General features: G+C 43.6%; 1 long non-coding RNA gene across 1 annotated transcript; it reads right to left on the bottom strand.

Annotated features, from left to right (window-relative positions):
• Positions 1-2,860: 2,860 nt before the first annotated feature.
• Positions 2,861-4,466, bottom strand: LOC136290703 (uncharacterized). Its single transcript, XR_010721321.1, has 3 exons — positions 4,414-4,466; positions 3,364-3,418; positions 2,861-3,051 (listed from the first exon to the last, which is right to left on the bottom strand). It is a non-coding gene; the product is annotated as an uncharacterized lncRNA (long non-coding RNA).
• Between the last annotated feature and the right edge of the window lie 5,757 nt (positions 4,467-10,223).

Genomic DNA, 10,223 nt, shown 5'->3' with positions numbered 1-10,223 from the left:
GGCCTTCCTTACAGCATCTTCCTTTCACTTCTGTTCTGGCTCATTTCAAAAAGCATGAAATGAAGCTTGGAAGCATAAAAGAACCCGATACAATGAGTAGGAGACTATTGCACAAAACTGATATCCAAGGAATTTCATTAAGGAGTCCCTCAGCCTCATTTGGCTGAGAATTTTGGACAGTCAGAGCAAGGAGCTAGCACCAGTTTACTCAGGTTGGAGCAGAGGAGTTGCACACTGACAGAGAGCAGAGCTGGAAAAAATGAAAACCAGGGTGGAAATGCATAGTGGAAAAGGCAAGGCTGGAGAAACAGCAGTGGGAAAAAAAGGGTTGAAGGGAAAAATGCCAATAGGGCAGAAAAGCCAGGAGGCTGGGAGGGGAGAAGGCTTGGAGCACAGGTAGCTGTGATCTGGGAAACTGGGCTGGAAAAGGGGGAGAGAAAGCAAAATAATGAAGTGGAATCCACTCCTTAAGGCTGAGCTGGTCAGTCAGAGGCAGAGCTTGAGCAGAGGAAAAGAGCATGGCCCCAAGTCCCCCTGTCCCCCCAACACCACACAGCCTTCTGTGGCAGTGGTCCCTGCTGGGGCAGGTCTGGCAGCATCTGTACTGCTGCATCAATTCTGCTCTCATGAGCTTGATTCCTTAATTGATATATTATCCCCAAGAAATCAACTTTGCAAGCCCTGCCTTAAAGCTTGGTGTGATCTGCAAAAAAAAAAAAATTTGAAGTGTTAACTGCTGTTTGTGGCACAAATCCCGGTGCTCATGGAGGGCTCTGAATTTCCATAGCTTCCCTAAGAGTCTCCCTATTATTGCCGGCATAGGCAGCCTACGCTGCCATCAGGACTCTGCTAAAATACATGTCAACTGCAACTATTTTGTCCAATTTCTCCCAAGGTGGAGAGCAGCAGTGCTGGCAAAGACACAGGTAAAGAAATGTTGAGAACCTCTGCTTTTCAGTGTTGCCAGTGATTAACTCACCTCTCCTTTTTAAGAGTGGGCCAATATTTCCCTTAGGTTTCTGCCTGTTGTTTATGTATCTAAAGAACCCTTTCTGGCAGTTTTCAACATCTCTGGCCAACTTCAATTCAAGCTGAGCTTTTGCTTTTCTCACAGCATCTCTGCAGTTTTAGTAGTAGGAAGAGACCCTCCTCATCAAGGATGTGGGATTATGACCTGACCGAGACAAAATGTGTTCAACATCTGATAGCTGATCCACATCACCACTTCTCGCAGCAGCATCTTCTGGTCCCTGCCAGACAATCATTACATGCTTTTGTTAGGTTTCTATATATGCTCTTTTCTGTAAATTTAAAGAGGACCTTCCCTTCCAGTAAATTACAGCTTTCCTCTGGCTTTCAGGCCAGTCTGCTGCTCATGTTTTCATGCAGCCCGAGCTGCTTGTGTTTGACTTTTCCGAGACGCTGACTGCGGAGAAGGTTTCGCAGTTTAGTGGTTGAGTGGCTGGTACAACAACAAACCTACAGATTTCTGATCCAGAACACCAAAACAACACAGTACAGAGAAACAGCCCAGCTGGGGCCAAGTATACGTGCTATTGCATTACACACCCCCGGTGTTTATTTACAAAGCAAGCCAAGTCGGGCTGCCACCCCTCCTTAAACGTGTACTTTTCATGCCCAGAAATTGTCCTTGGATCAAGTTCTGGTGGGAGGAGTGTGTAAAGCAGCCGTGCCTGCAGGATCTGTGGCCACCAGGCTTCTCCAGCACATCTTCCCAGAGGTGAAACACCGGTGTGAAGGGCTTGTTCACAGCTGCTGTGGGCTCTGAGATACCTGAGACAACAGTGGGGGTTTGGCACCTGTGTCGCAGGCAGAGTGGGAGCTTCAGACAAAGTTTATTAGAGAAGCCCTCCCGTTAAGTCACAAGGTGTGGAAAGAACTTCCTTGCTTTTTCAACTCCTCAAAGAGGAGCCTAGTCCCAGTCTGGGATCCAGTCTTGGGCCCCACTTTGTCAATGGTTTATGTCCAAAGGATTATAAAGGTGTAATCAAGCCTTTATACAGCTTTGTCCAGCAGCATAGAGGATGGCAAACCAAATATATTTATAAAAATAAAATAAATGATTAATTTAAATTAGTTGCAATAATGATAATGATTTTTTAAAAAGGGCTTAATCAGAATTATTTACAGCACAGTAGGTAGCTATAACTACTGGTACAATGCATTGGTTTTGAAGCAATATTGAAGTAGTTATAATAAACCAATTACACTGAAGCAATTATGTTAAAGTCCTTAAGCTTACAGGCTTTTTAGAAGGGGAAGAGGTTCATAGAAGCTGGCAGGGCTCCTGTCATCACCTGACGGTCATCAATGGAACATTGTAACCAAGGACAAAACAAGGAGCAGCTTGGGCCATAAACAAGTTGTCTAGATACATACAAATTATTTTTGAAGAATACAGTTGTGTTTGGATGTGTGCACCACCTGCTGCTCTTTCAACCTTCAAAGCACTGAAATAATAACATTTTTAGCAAAACATCCAGCTGGGTCTGTCCTAAGAAACAGAAGTCCTCACACCTCAAGCAGTGCCTGTTTCCTCTTCCCTATAAAACACACACCATCACAAGAACTACAAAACTTACGCCTTCAGCATTTCCCCCCAAAAATCATTGACTACAGTGTGATGCAAAGAACAAGCACTTCTTACTGAACAAACCAAGGGTTTTATTGCCACCTGTTAAAAGAAATCTCTGTCTACCAGCAGAATCTAACACAGATGCACACACTTTGTTATATTTAAATCAATTAAACATTTATTTAGGAAGAAATTCAGAGAAAACGGAACCTTATACAAGAAAAACTATATACACAAAGAAAAAAACTCTTTACACCACCTATACCCCAAAATTCACCCGAGATTGTCTTGAAAAATAGAAGTATTTATATATAAATGGGATGGTATTGTCCTGGAGTGACATCTGTCCTGCAGGTTGGGCAAAAGCTGGCAATCTGAAGGGCAAAAGGGAGGCACTGACTGCAGAAGACATGACCACACAGTGTTGACAAAATCCGATGTCCACTTTGCACAATCTGGAAGAAAGGAAATCGCAACAGGATGGAATTTGGGTTTGCTGCTTTACTGGAAGCAGGCAAATAGGATGTGGGGTATCTGCAATCTGCCAGTTACTGCTGAATAATGAGGAACAAGTAGGTCTGGCAGTGCCTCCTTGGTAAGGGTTTCTCCCTCTACAACAACAAGAAGTAACTTTTGGAGCTCCAAAGCAAGTCCTTCAAACCAGCTGCCCATAGCATCCCACATTGGCCAGCTGGGTTGTGCAGCTCCCCTTCTGCCCCATTCTCCTCCCACAAAGCAGGAAAGATGACAGTAAGGTGGGTCCTTACCTGTGGGTAAAAATCCATGCAGATCGGGCACCTAATAGTACCTGCTGGCCAAGCACTAGAGAAAACAGAACCAGAAAGAACATGCAGCTGTTTATGTCACTACACATAAAGGGTCACTGTCACATACAATGTCACGTAATCTCCGGCTGCACTGAGCAGCCAGGACACATTTCCTTTGGAGAACCCTGCATATCCCTCTCTCTCTCAGTTTGCTGTATGTAATAACGAGTGTGGGTCTCCCAAAGGAAACAGCACCTTGGTTTTCATTGGGAGAGGGATGCAGTCAGGCACCCTGCTCTGGGATCTGAAGTATCAGCAGCCATCAGCACTGGGCAGTCTATGAATGGCAGCACTTATGTCCAACAGGTAATCAGTAACAGCTTTGTAACCAAAGCATCGAGCTGTCCTCTGGAAAGTATTAGTTCTAGAATGGAACAAGGCCTAACACTACAGAGTAACACTGCAGACAGCTCTGGCAAGGAGGATCCTTTACTCAGTGTTAAGTGTTGCTCTTCAGCCTCACCTAAACAAAGCAGGAAGGTAACAGAGAAGCTTGAGATCAAAGGGAAAAATTACGCCTTTTCTATATTAAGTTGTCTCCTACATTGCCTTTCATAATCCAAAGTACACCAGCTTTATTAAAACCTGCACAGAATTTGTCTGGCTGCTGCCAAGTCATCAATACCAATGAAAGTATTTCCTTATCTAATGGCACTACTAGAGCCTGGCATGAAAAGGAAATAGAAAGCATTGTGAGCTGTGGCCTGTGCCTAATCACCCTCTCTTGCCATACCCTCAAACTCATCTTTAAGATTGTGCGCAAAGGTTTCCAACTGCCTCAGGCTGCCTTCCTCTCCTAAAGTAAAAACGGTCATGATCATCACTTGATCATCATGCAGCATGGGGTGTGGTCATCATTGAAAGAGGGAAATAAGTACAGTAAGTGAAGGTTTCAAAGGTAAGCCAGGGCACAGCAGTAAAACATAGTTCTGTCTGTATGAAAAACAAAAGGCAAAATTCAATGTCTGGTAGGTCATGAGGAACACGTACTCAGAACTTTCAGTTTCATCTTCTGATGAATACCCTTCTTCAGATGCTGGATCAGTCACAGACGCATCATTATCTCTTGCTTCATCTTCATCTTCATCACTCAGTACAGAGCTGTCCAACAGCACCTGGCTTCCTTGCTGTTCACACCCTGAAATTTAATTTCAGTAAGTTGGATCTACTATTTTCTCTCTCTCCTTGGAACTACCCTTTAAATGAGTTATTATAAATGGTCTGTAATCGTTTCTATTTGAAATGGCCCCTATTCAGCTGGGTTAAAAGCAATCTTAAACAAACTAGTTTCTTTAAATATTGAGGCTGAACCCTTCCGCACACTGTGACTGTTCTGCTACAGACCAACACAAAACATTTGTTCTGTTAACCCTACAAACAGCTAAAAATATTACTTGAGAGAGTTTCAGTGTCATACACTCCACAGAGTTACACTACTTGTGAACATATCTGCCTTATAAAGGGAAGCTCCCTCACACAATTCTAACTGGCAGGGTAAGTAACACAATTCTTACTAACCACTGCTGTGGTCCTATGGTGTTAAGATAACTTGAAAATTATAACACATATAGTTCAAAGGAGATAAATTTGGTAACACTCAAAGGGTGAGAACTGCAGTTTGCTTTTTAATTCTCAGAATACACATGCAACAATTATCTCTCTAACTCCCGTGTCCATGTAACCATAATCCAGCACTAATCAATTGAAATTAGAGAAAAAGGTCACCAATTTAAAGTTCCTTTCAATGTAAGTATTGAGCAACAATTGCTGTTGCGGGGATTTTCCACTGTGTTTGATAGCAGCTTTCAGACACAGATGGGACCCATTTTTAAAGACACTGGCCAGAGGCTTTAGCACTGTTCCTTGCCTTTTGCTAAAGGCAGTTTCAATCCATGCTGCTTGAGACGGTTGGAAAGGACACAGAAAAATTAATTATTATATTTATAACAATTCCATTATCAACTTCAAAATGTAAACTCACCTTCAAGAAGCTTGTATCAGTGCATATGAGAAGAGAGAAAAAAGAAAATACAATTAGAATTTGGTGTGCAGCCCTGGTGTTATGTACCAACACCAGCTCAGCCAAGCAATTACAACAGGTCAGATTAAGAGTGCTAGGCTATTGACCTCTAAATTTGGTTAAGAACATTAAAAGTAATAGCCAAATAGCTGCTGGCTTGGAAACAAATAAGAGGTTGCTGCTGGTTCTCTTCCCACTGCTGGAACAGGATAGAAACAGAGGTTCAGAACCCTCCTCCCATTTCAGTTTCCAAGCTGGATTTTGGCTGTAGGTGTTTCTTTCCCTCAATTTTCCCCAAACAGGAAATTTCATATTGGATGAACTGAAGAAAAGAAGAAGAAAAGAAATTGAACAGGAATTGAGAGGAAAGAATTCCAGTTTGCTGCTCCACTGACAACCTAGGCAAAGAGAACTGAAACATCTACAATCGTCAGCAGCTGCTAGAAGAATGAGGAACCCACAGGTCTGCCAGTGCCACCTTGGCAGCACTTTCTCCCTCAGGGTACACCAGCAAGAAGGGACTTGGAAGGATGAGCTCCTTGAAGCTTCAAAGCAAGGGCTGTGCTTCAAACCAGCTGCCCACAGTATCCCACCCTGGCCAGCTGAGCTGTGCAGAGTTCCCTCTCTGCCCCATTCCCCTCCCACAAAACAGAAATGATGACAAGACATGGATCCTTACTTCTGAGAACTCATCCACCCAGGTTGGAGAACTAGGAATACCTGATGACCATGCACTAGAGAGAACACAACCAGGAAGAACATGCAGCCATTAATTTCACTATGCAGAAAGGGTTACTGATAATAAAATATCAGAAATTAAAACATCCCCTCCTCTGATTTAGCAACACATCAGCCCAGCAACACAGTAATTCCAAACACTCTTATGTACTGCAAGCATTTCAGCACATCTCGTACAATTATGTAAGACACATTCATTAATGGCTTCATGAACAGAGATGTTTCAGCTGGGTTTTGCTAGGAGTTTTTTTTACTTAGTTCTCTTCCAGAGAGGATATTATATCCTATGTCTGAAGTTTTCACACAGAATTAAACAGAACCCAGAAACTTGACAAAAACCTCTTTCTACCCTATGTCAGAAATTAGACTTTGGAGATACACTTTATCTGTAACATACCCATCACTATCTCTTGGTTCCACATCATCACTTGCCAGTAGCACGGCTGAGATATCTGCTGCACTGAAAAGAAGAGGGTGCTGCCGGTTTTGCTCCCACTGCTAGAACAGGTTAGAAACAGAGGTAACTTAGGAATCACTTGAACACTTTCCACCCTGCTCCTCCATTTTAGTTCCCTGATTGGATTTAGGCTGCAAGGATTTATTTTCTTCTTTCTCCCACAAATGTTCAAATTCAGCTGTGATAGCCATAAAGTCTTTGTTTGAGATGAACAGCTGCTGAAGAAAAAATCCAACCCCAAACCCACTCTTATTTTTGCAGAATTTGAGCTGGGTCATGCAGATTCTTCCATAAAGTTCAAGGCCTTTTCCAGCATCACTGCTGCGTGTTTGCACTTTGCATAGCAGCAGCGGCATCCCAAAACTCAGGGGACAAACCAACTTGTTGGCTGGATCTTAGTAAAATACTTCTTGGAGTTATAAATAAAACTGGATTAATAAACTTTAAATACTTCTTGGAGCAATAAACACTTTTTGACCCAAATTGTTGTACTACAGTTTGTACCCAAAAAAGTTGTTTGTACTACAGTTGTGCTTGCTACCTCAGTGACGGGAGTACCTCAAACCAATGTTGCAGCTAAACACACCATATTTGGAGAGTCAAAGGTTTCCGGTCCTCTTCTTTCCTCTTTCTTTAAATCACTGGCCTATATCTTGGAATCTCTAGAACAGCTTCAGCTTTAAATTGGCTCCTTCTATTCCCTTATCCATGACTGCTCAATATTCTCCCCAAGTTTTGAAGCAACGAGGTCTTTTAAATTACTCTTCCACTCTCTGTGAGTGATACTCAGGGATGCTGATGCATTCACAGGTGCATTTGGTGTTGACTGGGAGCTCTTTCTAAAGTAGGTAAGTCAGAGCTATGTTTCAGCCCTGAACGTCAGACTGAACTTTTGGATGCCAGAAGACAGGCCTGGCAGCACAAGAGAAAACTAATTTGGCTGTGGGATGGAGAGAGGTGTATCATTTCACTACTTACCACAACACTGCCAGAATCACTGGCACTTATTCTGATGTCTTCAGAGTGAGGAGAGACACCTGTGACACCTATGAATTCCTCACCAGCTGAAAACCAGAATGTTAGAATCACTACCAGAAATTGCAGAGAAACGAAATCTGCAGCCCCAGAGGAACAGGCTGAGGTAGGATTGATCTGTGCCCTGGGTCTCTTCTTTTCAGGAATGTTGTCTAACATTTCATCAGCTTTGCTCTCCACAGTCTGCAAAGAGAGCATCGCCAGCCCTGTCCTCTACGAGAAAGAGTGGCTGAGTTCCTCACGCAGTTCTGTTGGATGACAGCAGCTTGCAGGAGGTACACATCAAGTAAGATTCATCTAACATAGGGGAATGTTTATCACACAGGAAAAAAAAACCAAACAAACTAAAGCTGGAATCACAGCAGTTATCCTGATTTTACAGTACCATGTTGTACATGTTCCCTTGAGGGATGGGGCACAGCTAATGACAAATTTTCCTTATCTGCTTCCCAGCTGGGAGATCCCTAACTTAGTTTGCCACCCTGTGTAGTGGCAGCTGAGGCAAATGCCAGCTGCTCAGAGTAGACATTCAGGTGTTTGAGCAACACTTGGACCTTTGCTGCACAGTTCATCTCCCACCAGTGCAAATGTATTGCAGCTCAGTAACAAAGGCTTTTCAGGAGCCTTGCTGTTTACAGATGCCATACTAGGTGCTTCCAAAAAACCCAGGTTTCTCTTCCTCCCCACTAAAGGGCCTAGAGACTGGAAAATGCACACATTTGGCTGGACCCCAGCCCTCCAGAAGCAGTTTCTGTCCTTACCAAACTCAAAAGAAAGTGCACCATTTTCTTCGAAGTCTGCTGGCTCTGGCTCTGAAGCTCCACCTGTGCTAGGAACCAGCAGCCTGCTCTGTTTCTGAGCTTGACCAGAACCATCTGCTTCTCCATGGCACTTTTGCTGATGCTAAGAGTGAGCAAAGCCTTAAGATTTTCTGTGGGAGTTAAGGTAACGTGGCCCCCATTTTTGCAACACCAACAAAAGCACAAGAGTACAGAAAACACTCATGGCAAAGGCTGGAATACACATCATGTGCTATGAGTCATTCCTCCCTGAGTGCATGGCATCAAGGAAAAGAAGTCCCCCCTGATCTCTTACCAGATGTCTCACCAAGGAAAAGTCTATCCCAAAGACTTGAAAATGAGGAGACTACTTCACAATTTTATCATTGTAAGCATTTCTGAACTATTGCTAGCACCCAGAGAGATTAAAAATCTTCTGCCTCCCAAAACATGAAGTTACATGAAGTCTTAATAGGCTTCTGCTCCCGTGCAGTTGCTATGAACTCTTTAAATCCTTTCTGGAAGTACCCCAGAGAGAACATGTTTTAGGAATCAGATTTACATTGAGTAGCAAGGTACTCACTGTGCTCATGGTGTTTCATGACCTAAAATCACTGGAAGAGTAAGCAGGACAGGCACCAGAGAAGGAATGTCAGACAAGCTACAGTGACTGATCCCTTACATTCCTTTAGAGAGCACACTGCTACAAAACCCTGACTTCTAGGGGTCAGAGAACGATGTTCTTCCAAATCTACCAGAAAAGAAGAAAGGAGATTACCTTTCTGGAGTAGCTGTTCTCTTAAATACCACACCTGCTCCAGGATTCCCATCCCTGAGTCACCAATTTCTGTATAAGTTCAGTACTGGAGCCTCAGACACCTGCATTTGGGCCAGAAGCTCAGAACAGCCCCTCAGCATCAGAAACCTCAAAAATAATCTACACTTACGTGTGTAGTCACTTTTCCGCATAAATGTCAGCAGATCACCTTCTGTTCCCAGCGGGGATGGAGAAGATGGACACTGCGCGGAGGAGACAGACACTTTGTGTCTGCTTCCCAGCAGAGGATCCATCAACTGACTCAATGGACCCCAGGTCACCTGGGATGGAATCTTTGTGGCAACAGTTTGGCTGTGGCAACATTCCATTGACTGGCAAAAGCCCTCCTGGTGTCCCAGGATGCTCTGGCGTGGAAGGGACCTTGGAACATCTGCTGGTTTCAATCTCCTGCCATGGGCAAGGACACCATCCACCAGATCAGGGTGTGCAGGACCCTGACCAGCCTGGCCTTCCACAGCTTCTCTTCTCCTTCATGTTCTTTAGTATGTGGCTGAAAACTCTCATGAGACTGTATTAACTTTAATCCCTAGTAAATAGAAATTAAAATTAAATTAGGAGATTTTTGGTATTTTGTTAGGTTTTTTTTCAAAACTGGTGGAAGTCTAACAATTTAGTTTCTTATTCAAAGTCTCTGAAGTCTTGAATTTTTCAGGTGCTCAACTATTCCTCTGCTGAGCATTTCACAAGAGGATTGAGGGGAGATTTGCTCTGCACCTTCCTCTTGAAGCCCTGCTCTGCTATGAAAGGCAACACAGCAAGGAAAGTGAAATTAAAATTCAGGGGTTTTTTTCTAGCCAGTCTGCCACTGGACCTGCATTAAAGGGTTTGGCTGGCACTTCTGGTAGCAGCAGGAATATCCCAGTAGCCTTGCTGGATACAGGGATGATCCTCAGCCCCCGGTGCCATGGGTGCTCTTGGGTATGGGGAGGATGG

This window comes from Chamaea fasciata, unplaced genomic scaffold (genome assembly GCF_029207755.1).
Source record: "Chamaea fasciata isolate MVZ Bird 193981 ecotype frontalis unplaced genomic scaffold, bChaFas1.0.hap1 SCAF_6, whole genome shotgun sequence".
Lineage (NCBI taxonomy): Eukaryota > Metazoa > Chordata > Aves > Passeriformes > Sylviidae > Chamaea > Chamaea fasciata.
This window is presented reverse-complemented; position numbering and strand designations above follow the sequence as displayed.